The following is a 5,546-nucleotide window of genomic DNA, read 5'->3' as shown; positions in this document are numbered from 1 at the left end:
TCACATGTAGATCCTATGTGAAACAAGAAGTAAATGTGTTATGAATGTTTGATTAAAACAGAAAATAATTGGATGATAAGCAAATGAGCATACTCAAAGTTTCTAAAACATATAGTACCCGGGGGAATGATAACAATTTCTAGACTGAATTGTCTTGTTTGATAACAACCTTGGCCTTGGTTTTTGAGGAAGTATCCTGTTTTGTGTGGGCAAATTGCTGCTTCAACATGCAACTGAGTATCTCCTTTCCAGCCATTGGCTGTTGGCAATAACTGAAATGGAAGATGAATGCAAACTTCCTACCTTCTATAAGAAGCATAACTCCACAGAAGTTGCCACTGACACTGTGGTGAAGAATGGAAGGCATATATGGTCTGAATCAGTGGTGGTAACGACAAACAAGGTTTACCCATGAAGCAAGGTGTCGTGACTCCTGGCTGAGTTCTTTGCTACCCAGCAAGGTGCCAATTGGAGTGTCTTTGTAAAAAATAAAACAAAATAAAAATAGGAGGAGGAGGAGGAGGAGGAGGAGAAAGGGAGAGAAAGGAGGAGGGAGAGGGGGAGAAGGTGGATAAGGGGCGGGGAGTGAAGGGAAGAGGAGGAAGAAAAAGGAAAAAAAGATATCCCTGAATTGACAGATACCTCTCTGATCTGCGGGCTAGCAGTATCTGCAAACTTTTCAATCTCTCTAAAGAAGATGATGTCCGCCAATATGTTGTTCAAAATTCCCTGAACAAAGAAGGTAAAAAATTACCCAAGATTCAGTGTGTTATTCTCCATGTGTCCTGTCACACAAATGCCACCCAATTCTACTGAAGAAACAATTTACTGAAAGAGGCTCCAGAATGAAGGAAGCCAAAGCAAAACACCAGCAACAGACAACCAGAGGCTGTCTTCTCTGAGAGCTTCTACTTCTGAATCCGAGTCTTTAAGAATAACAAGTAAATGATTAGACCTTAAAAAAAGTCAATGAAGAAAAATAACCACATCAAATGTTAAGACTTCAATATATTGATGTATGCATTTATGAGTACGTTATTCATTTCATTTATTCATATGATTAGGAGTATGTGTTCTTCATGAGAGCTATTATTTGTTTGGAGACACCTAAACAAGTAATTATAAGACAAGGTGAGAGTCTTAACAATGCTCAGGAATGCAGAGAGAGAGAGCTCGATTAGGGGAAAATGCGGAAGAGGAAGCTTTCACAGAGAAGAGTGAAGAGAAAGGAAGCACTAGAAAGGCCCTCTGAGTCTCTCACAATACTTCATCAGAGAAATCACGGTAATTTGGCACATTTCTGAGTCTAGACTCACCCCGGAAAACTTAATGATTTAGTCTTTAAGAAAATGTTCCAGACTTGAACATACACATAAACATAAATCAGCAAACTTCACTCACAAAATGTTACATATGCAAAGCATGAACACCCATTTATTAATTTGTTACTGTATATCTAATATAACTGGGAAACGTTGTTTACACTATTTCAGACCAAGTATTAAGTCCTTATATAGAAGATTTCAACCTCAAAATTAGTGACCTTTAGATCAGAACAAGGACATCTACTTTAAAATTGGAATGTGGATGAGCCTTACATTTTGATAATGGTAAAAAATGTGTGGCTATGTTGATAAAGTCCAAGCCCACAGGAAACTTCTTACAGAGTGGGGAGATTGTGTCTTCTTGTTTCCTCTCTTCCTACTCTCTTACCTCTATCTCCCACCTCCTGCTGATTGACTCACATATATACTAATACATCTTCTGGAGTTAAAAATGACGTTGATTTCATTTTATGATGATGTTATATGTCTTTTCCTCTCCACTTTGTTTTTTACTTAATACTTGAGTCCTTAATGGATAACTAGTTTCCAAGTTTAAAAAGAACACTGATCTTATAATAAGACTCAGGGAAGTTCAATATTCATGGAATATCGTATGCTCAAGTGGTGGTGTTTGCTGAGGGTATAAACATAGATACAACCAGCTGTTAAAATATCCTTTGTCTTCCTGATAAGCTATGAGTATTCAGAGAGAAGAGGTAGCATATATAAGTTTGTAATATGAAAGCCGATTGACTTAGTTACAAGAAAACTGAAAAACAAAGATAAGAGTTTCTGGGGCATTCAGATACAAATGAACATTGGGATTCAGACTCTGGTCAAAATATATACCTCCTGTGAGAGCTAAGATAAAAAGCTATATTTAGGAAATTATTCATCATAGAGAGATGAGAAGAGAGGAGGAGATAGGAGTCATGTCACCAGACCCTTCTGTGATGCATTAAAACTCTCAATGTATTATTGAAGAAATTTACACAAAAGAGTGATCTTCAAAGATATGCCTTTTCCCTGGACTCCCGTGGCTCATGCCTGTAATCCTAGCTCCTCAGGAAACTGAGATCTGAGGATCATGGTTCAAAGGCAGCCCATGAGTCCGTGAGACTCTTATCTCCAGTTAACCACCAAAAAACTGGAAGTGGTGCTGTAGCTCAAGTGGTAGAGCACTCCCTTTGAGCTGAAGAGCTCAGGGACAGTGCCCAGGCCCAGAGTTCAAGCCCCATGACCACCACTACCACCAACAAAAAAGGTATGCCTTTTAAAAGTTACCTTTACTGGCAATTTAAAAAAAAAAGTATATTTACACAAGAAAAAAGTCAGGAAACCACTTAAACAATTCCTATAAATGCTACTGGTCTGAACTTGAGGTGGAGATTGTGGGAGAGAAGAGGCAGACTTCAAACATCCTGAATAGTGTGATGATCAGAACAGCAGTTTCAAAGTTGGTGGGAGGGATAGTCTAGGACCGAGATGATTTTCATTGTCCTAGCATGTATAGGAAGAGATCTGAGAAGACATTGGGGTCATTTTAAGAAGATGTTTACTATATCAAAAGAGCATTAATTTGGAAAGATCCAGTTGAAATTTGGAGATCTCAAAAGAGAGTTACAGGTTGTAGAAATAGATCAAGAGCAATGTTTAGATAGTGACTAAAACCGGGGAGCTAGGTGAAAAGGATTGGGTATGGAGAGACAGTATGTACACTGAGAAGGTAATAATTCATTCATAGTAAAGGACTGGTGGAAGAATCAAACAGAAAAGATATGTAGGAAAGGCTAAATAAAAAGTAAAATCAGAATTTAGCATGGGAATTTGAAAGAAGGGATCATGATAGCAAATGTTACAGGGAATTTTAAAATAGCTGAAACTAAATGTCTCTATTGGATTTTGCAAAAGAACTATTTATGATCTGGCAAAGGAGTTTCAGGGGGTTCCTGAGGAGCAGTGGAAGAAGAAATGAATGAATAGTAAAGAAATAAGATGACAAACTACTCATTTGGTAGCAAGGAGAATGATAAAAACATGGCACTGGGAAGACATTTTCCCAGACCTCCCTTAGCAGGTCTACTACTAGCCATGTGCAGGGCCACATTTTAGAACGTGTTCATTATGCCCTGGAGTTGATTACTTCAGTTGGTTCCTCAATAGATAGAAATCTTAAAGGCAAAGTCATGAAAGCCAGGCCCACCTGGCACTTCATAAATGTTAATTGGTGATAATCAGAGGAAGATGCAGACCTGAGGAAATAATCATTGTGATCAGTAAAACAATACAAAAAAGCAAGAGGTTACAAGTAACCAAAAAAGTCACACTGACAACTGATTTGCCTTAGGATAGGACACAGAACATACTAAAAATTCTATTTTTTCAAAAGTTTTTATTTATGTTTTTTATGGTGAAAATACTGTACAGAGGTGTTACACTTACATGAACAAGGTAATGAATGCATTTCTTATCAAGCATTGTTGTCTCCTCCTTTGTTTTTTCCCTACCATCCCTGCCCTCCCACCTCCACAACTACACTCTGCACCTTCCCCTTGTAACGTTCGTTTTTCAACATAGTGTCTTTGTACATCTCATTGTTGCAATGGGTCAACCTGTATCCCTGTTTAAGCATTTTGTTATTTTCCTTCTCCTCTCCAAATTATACCAACATCAAAAACAGTGACAACAGGGCTTATACGGTGGGGGAGGGACATGCAAAGCAACAACAACAAAAAAATCACATCACATGGTACCTTATAAATACGTTAGAAACAATAGCAAGAAAGAAAGAAGAAAAAAAAACTTGTGTCCCTATCTTGGGGGTCATTTCCCTTAACTTCATCTTATCTGGTCATATGTATAGCTCAACCTCTCTAGCCATAAAAGAAATGCAAATCAAAACAACATTGGGATTCCACCTCACCCCAGTTAGAATAGCTATAACCAAGAACTCTAATAACAACAGATGCTGGAGGGGTGTGGACAGAAGGGAACCTTACTGAATTGTTGGTGCAAGTGCAAACTTGTTCAACCACTTTGGAAAGTAGTATGGAGGTTCCTCAAATGACTCCACATAGAGCTCCCCTATGACCCAGCAATCCCACTTTGGGGCATTTACCCAAATGATCACAAACAAGACCACACTAAAGTTACCAGCACAACTATGTTTATTGCAGCATTATTTACCATAGCTAAGATATGGAGCCCACCCAGATGCCCCTCAGTAGATGAATGGATCAAGAAAATATGGCATATATACACAATGGAATTCTATGCCTCCATCAGAAAGAATGACATTGCCCCATTTGTTAGGAAATGGAAAGATTTGGAGAAAATTATATTAAGTGAAATAAGCCAGGCCCAAAGAAACATAGGTCCCACGGTTTCCCTTATTTGCAATAACTAGTATATATCTTGGACAAGGTAGAAAAGGTCAAAGTAGAAAAGTAGAAAAGGTCAAAAGTTTCTATTCTTGAAGCAAAGACAGTCACTTTTACTCCCCTTGAAGCAGAAGGAAATGTAGCCCATCTTCATGGGTTACTCTGAAAATGAATTGTGTAAATGTGGGACCTGGAGATTTACTCTGGATATTCTGTTGTCCTCAGTTATGTAGGAAGTATTTGTTTGGTGGCTCATAATGCCAGGGACACACATTTCCTGATATCAATCCATTTATGGATCTATATTCATAAGAGAGATCAGCTTTTAGTTTCATTTATTTATTTATTTTTATACAATGTCTGTCAGATTTTTGATGTTAAGATGATCTTGAATTCATGAGATAGATTTGATTACCTTCCATTTTTGTGTGTGTTCTGGAATAAATTATATGGAATTGAATTTACTAGTTCCTTTAAAGTCTCAAATCATTCAGTAATAAAACAACTTCTTGAGAATTGGGGATAATTTTTGAAATGTTTTGTATTATGGTTGTTATTCAATTCAGATTTTTAAAATAAATTATTCTTGCTGTGTACATATTTTGCAAACATCTGTTATTTCACAAGTTTTACATATTTATTAACATTAGAGTTTTGAATAGTGATCTTGCACATTTTGTTCAATTTGCTTTTGATATTAGTCTTTATCTTTCTGAGTACATTTCCTTTTTTCCTTTTATGCAGAGCTGAGGACCAAACTCTTGCACTTGCAAGGCAAGAGCTCTTCCAGTAAGCTAACTCCCCAAGCCCTAGCCTTTCTCTTTCTAATTCTGTTCATTTA

The 5,546-nt window shown here is 37.3% G+C and overlaps 1 pseudogene; it reads left to right on the top strand.

The window, feature by feature from the left end:
• The first annotated feature begins 227 nt into the window (after positions 1 to 227).
• Positions 228 to 949, top strand: LOC122121686 (annotated as a pseudogene).
• Positions 950 to 5,546: the final 4,597 nt, after the last annotated feature.

The sequence above is a fragment of the Dipodomys spectabilis genome, unplaced genomic scaffold (assembly GCF_019054845.1).
Source record: "Dipodomys spectabilis isolate Male_0828 unplaced genomic scaffold, ASM1905484v1 ptg000001l, whole genome shotgun sequence".
Classification (NCBI taxonomy): Eukaryota; Metazoa; Chordata; class Mammalia; order Rodentia; family Heteromyidae; genus Dipodomys; species Dipodomys spectabilis.
The sequence above is the reverse complement of the archived record's forward strand: the minus strand, read 5'-3'. Positions and strand labels throughout refer to the sequence as shown.